The sequence below is a fragment of the Hyla sarda genome, chromosome 6 (genome assembly GCF_029499605.1).
Source record: "Hyla sarda isolate aHylSar1 chromosome 6, aHylSar1.hap1, whole genome shotgun sequence".
Taxonomy (NCBI): Eukaryota; Metazoa; Chordata; class Amphibia; order Anura; family Hylidae; genus Hyla; species Hyla sarda.
The window spans coordinates 91,304,189-91,315,140 of NC_079194.1; positions in this window are offsets into that span (position 1 = coordinate 91,304,189).

Below are 10,952 nucleotides of genomic sequence, written 5' to 3' on the forward strand. Positions count from 1 at the left end.
CGCATGGGCGAGTCTACGCTATTTGCGTAGACCTAACGTACACTACGCTAATCGCGCATGCGTATGTCCTTTTCCACAGATTGTAAAAAACTTTATGGCGTTTTTCACAGATTGGAAAATATAACCCACAGAAGTAAAAACTTCAATTAACCCACATTGCAGTGTGCATATATTAACACAGAAGTAAAAACTTCAATTAACCCACAGTGCAGTGTGCATATATTAACACAGAAGTAAAAACTGCAATTAACCCACAGTGCAGTGTGCATGTGAAATATGAAAAATCCACGGGTGATCCAATAAACTACACCTACGCTGATAACAAGCACGTAACGCACTGCGCAGGCACGATCCTACGCTAGAACTACTGCGCATGCGCGACATTACACAATTAGCATAGCGTACGCTAATAGCGTAAACTCGCGCATGCGCATGGTGTTTTTCACAGATTGGACAATACTTTACATCACCTGCAATGATTTAATAGGGTTATCTGAGCATGCGCGATGGACGTAGCAAGGAAACCAGTAAATAGTGCAATTGTGTGTTCCTTATAAATCTCCCCTATAAGAGTATGTTCCCATGGCGTATATTTAGAGAATTATGAAGGGGGAGGGGGTATCATTGTTGGTGTAATTTAATGATTTCTGTCCACCTTTATTTTGTGTGGTGCCAATGTGTATGTGCACCAAATGTATTAAATGGTCACAAGGCAAATTATAACTTTTCGCTTGTAGTTCACAATTTGCGACTTCATGTGAAATGTGATTTCTATTTGGTGTTCAAAATCATTTTGCAAAAGAAGTGGCGCTGTGGTCTATTCTATATTTTATTTTTGCTGCTGCAAAACTACAACTCCCAGCATGCCCGGACAGTCAAAGGCACACTGTTTGGAAAAACCTTGCTGTACAGGGTACATTGACATTTTAAAGTCATACTCCGGTAGAAAATAATATATATATTTTTTTAATCAACTGGTGCCAGAAAGTTAAACAGATCTGTAAATTACTTCTATTTACAAATCTTAATCCTTCCTTTACCTATCAGCTGCTATATGTTCTGGAGGAAGTTCTTTTCTTTTTGAGTTTCCTTTCTGTCTGACCACAGTGCTCTCTGCTGACACCTCTGTTCATTTCAGGAACTGTTCAGTGCAGGAGAGGTTTGCTATGGGGAATTGCTCCTACTCTGGACAGTTCCTAAAATGGACAGAGGTATTAGCAGAGAGCACTGTGGTCAGACAGAAAGGAAATTCAAAAAGAAAATAACCTCCTGTGGAGCATACAGCAGCTGATAAGTACTGAAAGGATTAAAGGGGTACTCCACCCCTAGACATCTTATCCCCTATCCAAAGGATAGGGGATAAGATGTCTGATCGTGGGGGCCCCGCCGCTGGGGACCCCTGCAATAGAGCATGCGGCACCCACCTGTTTCTGATCAGGAAGCGCTGGAGGGTCTGGATCCCGACCACCGGAACGGAAGTCCGTGACGTCACGACTCCGCCCCCGTGTGACGTCACACCCTGTCCCCCCAATGCAAGTCTATGGGAGGGGGCGTGACGGCCCATATACTGAATCCTATTGAACATCTGGAGAAGACACCTGAGACGCTGGAGCAATATTTGATAAGGAGTCAGCCAAGATACCTGCAGACAAGTGCAGACGTCTCATTGAGAGTAAGGCTACGGTCACACTACGGAATTTCCAACAGAAATTCCTCTTGAAAATTTTGGTTGGAAATTACGGTGCAGCAAAATCCCACTGCTGACCTCGGGATTCCACTGCGCAGTGCACACTTCTGAATTTCAACGGCGGACGTTCATTCTTCGGGTGGTATCCGCTTTGTTAGCCATTGCCATCTATGGGGAAGTTTTACATCCAAAGCTTCCTAAGGACGGGTTCACACGGCAGAATTTCTGCACTGAATTCTACATGAATTTACACCTCTATATACTAGGTATGTACTGTGCTGTACCTCTATGCACTAGGTATGTACTATGCTGTACCTCTATATACTAGGTATGTACTGTGCTGTACCTCTATATACTAGGTATGTACTATGCTGTACCTCTATATACTAGGTATGTACTGTGATGTACCTCTATATACTAGGTATGTACTGTGCTGTACCTCTATGCACTAGGTATGTACTATGCTGTACCTCTATATACTAGGTATGTACTGTGCTGTACCTCTATGCACTAGGTATGTACTGTGCTGTACCTCTATATACTAGGTATGTACTATGCTGTACCTCTATATACTAGGTATGTACTGTGATGTACCTCTATATACTAGGTATGTACTGTGCTGTACCTCTATGCACTAGGTATGTACTATGCTGTACCTCTATATACTAGGTATGTACTGTGCTGTACCTCTATGCACTAGGTATGTACTGTGCTGTACCTCTATATACTAGGTATGTACTATGCTGTACCTCTATATACTAGGTATGTACTGTGATGTACCTCTATATACTAGGTATGTACTGTGCTGTACCTCTATATACTAGTTATGTACTGTGCTGTACCTCCATATACTAGGTATGTACTGAGCTGTACTGTGAAAGTGCATGAAATGTATACAAACGTGTATATGTTCACAAGTAGCGGATTTTTTTTTGGCGACAGTCCCGTTCATCATTTTTGGGGTTTACAGAAATCCATGTGCTTGCTGTCAAAACAACCCCATTGAGATAAAGAGAATGGATTCTAAGATGAAGAAATGTGTTAAACAAATCTGCTGCTTGTGAATATCCCCTAAATCTCCCCCATTGACTCTTGGGTATTGACAGTAAGCATATTAACCATACCTGTATGAAATGCCTATCATGGAGTGTCAGGCCCTAGGCCTCATTATTGAATCCAAGACATGGGTGAGGGGTCATTCAGACGGTGTATCCTTTGTTTTTGTGCATTGCATTTTATTGGGGGTCTGGCTGTTTGGAAGTCATGCACTCTGGTCCCATCATATAATCAAACAGATAAGGGGTCAGGAAGAGAGATGCCCCACCTGGTGGGATCAGAAGGGAGGGGGGGGGGGATGGAGTTTCCCTCCAAAGAAGCAGATAAGACTTAAAATGCTGGACTCAACGCTGGTTTAAGGCTGTGCCCAAAGCTGACAAGAGCTGGACTCTCACTCACAAGGACGGCTATATCATCATGCTGTAAGAACTTCATTTTTTGTTTTCTGAACTTGCCTTGCAAAACTCGTTTATATATTTTTGTACCTGTATGTCATTTGTTCCTGTATTTTTATATATTTAGCACTGTGATACCTTTTATCAGATTAAATGTTTAATTTATCAGCTCTGGTTTTTGATCTCTAAATATATGAGCTCACCTTTCTGAAGGAGGCTCTGGTAAAACACGTTTATCTAAGGGTTAATTTGGTCACTTGCTGGGACTAGTAGTGGATACCCAGAGGTCTGGTGGCCTTAACCCTTGCACCATCACACTCTCTCTATGTCTTGGCTGTACCGATAGGGTGTGATCATGACAACTGGTGGCAGCGTCGGGATATATTTAGAGATTTTTAGTGCTTGCTGGATTTTACCTGTAAGGAAATCTTAGCACTAAAAAATAAATTGCATACATATTCTTGTGTGTAAATTCCAAAGACGGAGCTCAGTGCTGGTTTAAAAGACATACAAAAAGAGTACAAGACAGTTCTTTCCTCCCCAGCTCCTGTTTTACCTCCTCTGTCTCATCTCGGAAATATGGAGGCATATCGCAAACAGTCCAAGCCTGCACTGGAGCTAATGTGCCAAGAAAAGGACATCCCTACTGCAGGAAAGAACAAGGACCAACTTATTGCTGATCTTGTGGAGTATGATGCCTGTGCAGAAGAGCTGAGTGACTTGAGACAAAGTCCTACAACTGGAACTGCCATCCAAGGACTGATATCTCCTGGGGAATACAACATTACTCCCCATCAGGACAGTACTCCACATGAGGCCTTGGACTCTTATATGCGGACTGCCTTACAACACCTTGGGAATGTGGATGCCAATATGAAACTCCAACTGCTTCTCCAGTACCAAACTGCAGAGAGAGGCACAGATACGAGCTGCAGAGCGAGAAGCACAGATACGAGCCGCAGAGAGAGAGGCCCAGGCACGAGCCGCAGAGAGAGAGGCGGCAGAGAGAGAGGCCCAGCGGAGGCATGAACTGGAGGTTCTGAGGCTGAGAGGGGATGCTTCATCCGCACGGAGTGATGTGCAGGATCAAGGAGACCACAAACCTCGCTTGGAACATTTCCCCATGTTGGAGAAAGATGGTGATCTGGATGTGTTCCTGAGGGGATTTGAAAAGGTTTGCTGGCAGTTCCATCTACTTAAGGAACAGTGGGGACGATATCTAACCCCACGGTTGCGAGGGAAAGATTTGGATGTGTTTGCTTCTCTTCCCTCTGAGAGTGACCAGGACTATGAGGCAATAAAATCTGCCCTGCTAAAACATTTTAATCTGACTCCAGAGGCTTATTGGAAAAAGTTTCGGATTTTGCAACAAAGTGCCACAGAAAGCTGCACTCAACATGCAGGTCAGCTAAGGACTGCATTCAGCTACTGGATTGGGGGTCTACACGTCACTACCTATGAGGCCCTGGAGGACTTGATGGTCCTGGATCAGTTTCTCCAAACACGGAGCTTTAAAGCCAGAGAGTGGATATTGGACCGCAAGCCCAAGACAGCAACGGAAGCAACAGAACTTGGAGACAACTTTGCCAATAACCGGGCACCAACAGCAAAGCGTGGATCTGCACAAGCTGGAGCAAGTACCTGGAGGGGAGCCACACAACCACCAGCAGCACCAAGCCAGCCGGAAAATTCTTGCCATCAGCACCAAAAGCAACAGGAGCCACATTGGGTCAGGGGGACACCCGCCGATGTTACAGATGCAACAATATTGGGCACCTGAGTGCCACTTGCCCCAACAAAAAGAATTCTCCACCAGTAGCTGGAGGACACACAGCCGCTCTTCTGGTGTCCGGAGCGGTGGAGAAAAGAGCGGATAACCTACAGAGTGTAACTGTGGGTGACCGGGTTACAGTGGGTTTGCGAGATTCTGTAGCCTCCTTTACCTTGGTGCGGCCTGAAGTGGTGGATACAGAGGACATCATCCCTGGAAGAACCATGGCTTTAAAAGGAATTCGACGTGTGCGGCCTGCTGTGCCCATGGCTTGTGTGTACCTGGATTGGGGTACAGGCAAAGGTTTGCGGAAGGTGGGGGTCTCTGAGGACATCCCTGTTAATGTTCTGCTGGGGAATGATTTGGGTCGGATGCTCTGTCATTATGCTCCAGAGGACACTACCTGCACACCGGCAGGGCTAGGAGAGAGCCCTGTTCATTCTGAGGTACTGTGCGAGACTTTGGGAGACACTGTGAAATGTGGTAACTGGGAGGGAGTGCAGGGGATTGATAATTGTTTACCTGTGATTGAACCAGTAAACCTAGTGGAGATGGGTTGGGGGAGGGGTTGGTGTGCCCCTGGTGATATGTAAGGATGAGGGACCAGCAGTGAGTTATATGTCCCAATCCTGTGAGCCTAAGGAGGAGGAGGGAAGGAGTGATAGCCCTGTGTATGATGCCTGTATTGTTATGTCTGGAACTGAGTGGGAGGAAGGTAAACCCCAGGGAGGCATACCAATGGTGGCAGTGGTAACGCGTCAGCAGCGTGCCAGGGCTGCAGCTTTAAAAAGAAGGGAGGATGGTGATGCAAGGGGCAAGCTGTGGGACTTGCAAGCCCCAGCAGAGGAAGGTAGAGATGCTAGTTCACCTGGGGGAAATGTGCTCCCTGATACCACGAGATGGGGGGAGGGAAATGAGCATTTCCGGGAAGCTCTGCGCAGTGACCCTTCCCTTGAAGGGCTGAGACAATGTGCTGAACATACAGGTGTGGACATAGATGGGCATCGGGTATATTGGGAAAATGATATCTTGTACTGGGAGTCCCTTTCCAAAGGCATGCTAGGGGCCCAGGAGAGAGAAAGGCAGTTAGTGGTTCCTAGGCAGTACAGAAAAGAGCTGCTGAGGTTAGCCCATGAGACCCCCCTGGCAGGACATTTGGGAGTGGCCAAGACAAAGTCCAGGCTGGCACACAATTTCTACTGGCCGGGTATGGGTACTGCTGTTGCCAATCATTGTAGATCTTGTCGTGTCTGCCAGAGGGTGGGTAAGTCTGGGGATGTTACTCGTGTTCCCCTAGTTCCCCTACCAGTCATATCTGTACCCTTTCAACGAGTGGCAGTGGATATTGTGGGGCCTCTGGCTATACCCAGCAGCACAGGGAAACAGTTTATTCTCACTGTGGTGGATTATGCAACTAGGTACCCTGAAGCTGTTGCCTTATTCTCTGTCCGGGCAGATAAGGTGGCAGATGCTCTGATCAGTATTTTCTGTAGGATGGGGTTCCCCAAAGAAATGCTCACTGATCAGGGCACACAGTTCATGTCCAATCTCATGCAAAGTCTCTGTAAGAAAGTGAATGTACAACACTTGGTAGCAAGCCCATACCACCCCCAAACAAATGGTCTTTGTGAGAGGTTCAATAGGACCTTTAAACAAATGCTGAAAACCTTTGTAGAATGAGAGGGCAGAGACTGGGAAAAGTATTTACCCCATCTGTTATTCGCTTACAGGGAGGTACCCCAAGAGTCTACAGGTTTCTCGCCCTTTAATTATTGTATGGTCACAAAGTGCGGGGACCCCTAGATTTAGTAAGAGGGGAATGGGAAGGGGGGCTACATGCCCCTGAGACTTCTGTGGTGGAGTATGTTCTGAGATTCAGGGACAGGATGCAGACATTGACTGGGCTGGTACAGGACAACCTCATAGCAGCACAGTCCAGGCAGAAGTACTAGTACGATCGCAATGCAAGGGACCGGGTCTATGAAGTGGGACAGAAGGTAATGGTTCTGAACCCAATTAGGCAGAATAAGTTGCAGGCTGCCTGGGAGGGTCCCTTTACCATTTTACAGTGTCTAGAACCCACCACATATGTAGTAGCCCTTGATGAGAAAGGTAAGAGGCAGAGACAGTTACACATTAATATGGCATACTATGACCCTGAGGAGGTGGTACTCGGTGTATGTAGTGCACCAGAGGAAGGGCTGGGTAGTGATCCCTTACTTGATCTAGTGGAGGAAGCTAAGAGCCAGGGATCCCTTCAGGATGTGGAGATCAATCCATAGCTCTCAGATGAAAGGAGGAGGCAGCTTAATCAGGTACTAGGCCCCTTCAGTGCCACATTTACGGGGAGGCCAGGGCGAACTACTCTAGTCACCCACCATGTTGATACGGGGGACCAGCCACCACTAAGACAGGTAGCCTACCAGGTCTCCCCAGAGGTAAAGGCCCATATACAGAAGGAGATAGAGGACATGTTAGAGCTAGGGGTAATTAAGAAGTTAAAAAGCCCCTGGGCCTCCCCAGTTGTGCTGTTGCCCAAAAAAGACAAATCCACTAGGTTCTGTGTGGATTACCGAAGGTTAAATGCCATGACTACCTTTGATGCTTACCCCATGCCCAGAATAGATGAACTACTTTATCAGCTAGCAGGTTCCCAATATGTGATGATCATGGATTTAAGCAGAGGGTACTGGCAGATCCCTATGAGCCCAGAGGCCCAGGAGCGGTCAGCCTTTATCACTCCCTTTGGGTTGTTTGAGTGCTGTGTCATGCCCTTTGGGATGAAAAATGCCCCAGCCACTTTCCAACGACTGGTTGATCAGCTGCTAGAGGGCCACAGGGAATACGCCATGGCCTACTTAGATGATATTGCAATATTCAGCAAGACCTGGGAGGAGCACCTGATTCACCTGGGCAAGGTGGTGCAGCAAATAGCTGAGGTAGGGCTTACCATAAAACCCGAAAAGTGTCAAGTTAGCATGACAGCAGTGCTGTATCTAGGACATAGGATAGGAGGAGGGTCCCCACGCCCAGAGCCCAGTAGGGTGGAGTCTATTATGGCCTGGCCAATTCCTAAGACCAAAAAACAGGTCATGTCCTTTTTGGGGACTGCAGGGTATTATCGTAGATTTGTCCCAGACTATAGTAAGATCGCAAAGCCTCTCACAGACTTGACAAAAAAGAAGGTGTCCAAGCAAATTACCTGGACTGAGGATTGTGATAAGTCCTTCATTGCCCTCAAGACTGCATTGTCCAACTCTACGGTCCTCCAGGCCCCAGATTTCAGTAGGAGGTTTGTGGTACAAACAGATGCTTCCAATTTTGGTCTGGGGGCTGTTCTTAGCTAAGTAAACTCCAATGGAGAAGAACACCCCATTCTCTACCTGAGTAGGAAGCCATTGCCTAGGGAAGTGGCCTATGCGGTCATAGAGAAGGAATGTCTAGCTGTGGTCTGTGCTTTGAAAAAATTACAGCCATACCTGTACGGCAGGGATTTTACTGTCATAACTGATCACAACCCTCTACATTGGTTGGGCAGAGTGTCAGGTAACAATAGCAAACTGCTTCGCTGGAGTCTTATCCTCCAACAATATAATTTCACTGTCCAACACAGGAAAAGAAGCCTGCATAAAAATGCAGATGGATTATCGTGTCAGGGAGAAATAGATGGTTAATGGAGACAGATCTATCAGCCTGGAGAGGCAAGATCTCTCTGTCCCCATCTTAAGGGGGAGGTGTCGGGCCCAAGGCCTGATTATTGAATCCAAGACATGGGGGAGGGGTCATTCAGACGGTGTATCCTTTGTTTTTGTGCATTGCATTTTATTGGGGGTCTGGCTGTTTGGAAGTCATGCACTCTGGTCCCATCATATAATCAAACAGATAAGGGGTCAGGAAGAGAGATGCCCCACCTGGTGGGATTAGAGGGGGGGGGGGAATGGAGTTTCCCTCCAAAGAAGCAGATAAGACTTAAAATGCTGGACTCAACGGTGGTTCAAGGCTGTGCCCAAAGCTGACAAGAGCTGGACTCTCACTCACAAGGACGGCTATATCATCATGCTGTAAGAACTTAATTTTTTGTTTTCTGAACTTGCCTTGCAAAACTCGTTTATATATTTTTGTACCTGTATGTCATTTGTTCCTGTATTTTTATATATTTAGCACTGTGATAACTTTTATCAGATTAAATGTTTAATTAATCAGCTCTGGTCTTTGATCTCTAAATATATGAGCTCACCTTTCTGAAGGAGAATCTGGTAAAACAAGTTTACCTAAGGGTTAATTTGGTGACTTGCTGGGACTAGTAGTGGATACCCAGAGGTCTGGTGGCCTTAACCCTTGCACCATCACACACTCTCTAATGTCTTGGCTGGACCGATAGGGTGTGATCGTGACATGGAGCATGCCAGAATGATCTCTCATGGATTTATATGACTTTGTACTTCTCCATTGTACTTCTTTTTAAAGCAGAGTTGAATGGATTAACTTATCCTCTTAACCCTTTAAAGACTCAGCGTTTTTCAGTTTTTTGCATTTTCGTTTTTTCCTTCTTACCTTTTAAAAATCATAACCCTTTAAATTTTCCACCTAAAAATCCATATTATGGCTTATTTTTTGCGCCACCAATTCTACTTTACAGTGACAGTCATTTTACCCAAAAATCCATGGTGAGACGGAATAAAAATCATTGTGCAACAAAATTGAAGAAAAAACGCCATTTTGTTACTTTTGGGGGCTTCCATTTCTACTCAGTACATTTTTCAGTAAAAATGACACCTTCTCCTTATTCTGTAGGTCCATACGGTTTTTGATTCGGTACGATTCAAACTTTTATTAGGGAAGGGGTTAAATCACATTTATTAACACTTTCTTTTCACATTTTTTTTGCAGTGTTAAAGCCCCCATGCGTCCTGCGTCGTTAAGGACCAAGCGTTTTTCTGTTTTTGCTTTTTCATTTTTTTCCTCCTTACATTTTCAAAATCATAACCCTTTCAATTTTGCACCTAAAAAACCATATGATGGCTTATTTTTGTGCCACCAATTCTACTTTGTAATGACATCAGTCATTTTACCCAAAAAGCTACACCATTTTGTAAATTTTGGTGGCTTCCGTTTCTACACAGTAATTTTTTGGGTAAAAATGACACGTCTTTATTCTGTAGGTCCGCACAATTAAAATGATATCCTACTTATATAGGTTTGATTTTGTCATACTTCTTGAAAAAATGATAACTACATGCACGAAAATTTATACATTTTTCTCGTACGGAGCTGTAGGAGGGCTCATATTTTGCGCTGCGATTTGAAGTTTTTATCTGACTTTTCGAACACTTTTTATAATTTTTTAATGGTATAAAAAGTGACCAAAAATATGCTATTTCTGCCATTGGAATTTTTTTGCGCGTACACCATTGACCGTTTATAGTTTGGACATTTACGCATGTGGCAATACCACATATCTTTATTTTTATTATGTTTATATATTTTTATATGAAATTTGGGAAAAGGGTGGTGATTTAAACTTTTAATAAGGAAGGGGTAATATGTGTGTTAAAAAAAAAAAAAAAAAGGATTAAGATTTTTTAATAGAAGTAATTTACAAATATGTTTAACTTTCTGCCACCAGTTGATTTTAAATCAACTGGTGGCAGAAAGTTAAACATATTTGTAAATTACTTCTATTAAAAAATCTTAATCCTTCCAGTACTTATTAGCTGCTGAATGCTACAGAGGAAATTCCTTTCTTTTTGGAACACTGATGACATTACGAGCACAGTGCTGACATCTCTGTCCATTTTAGCAACCATGCATAGCAGATGTATGCTAAGGGCAGCATGGTGGCTCAGTGGTTAGCACTGCTGCCTTGCAGTGCTGGGGACTTGGGTTCAAATCCCACTAAGACAACAATAAATAAAGCGTTATTATTATTATAATAACGTCAGCAGAGAGAACTATACTCGTGATGTCATCAGAGAGCATTCCAAAAAGAAAAGAATTTCCTCTGTAGTATTCAGCAGCTAATAAGTTCAGGAAGGATTAAGAT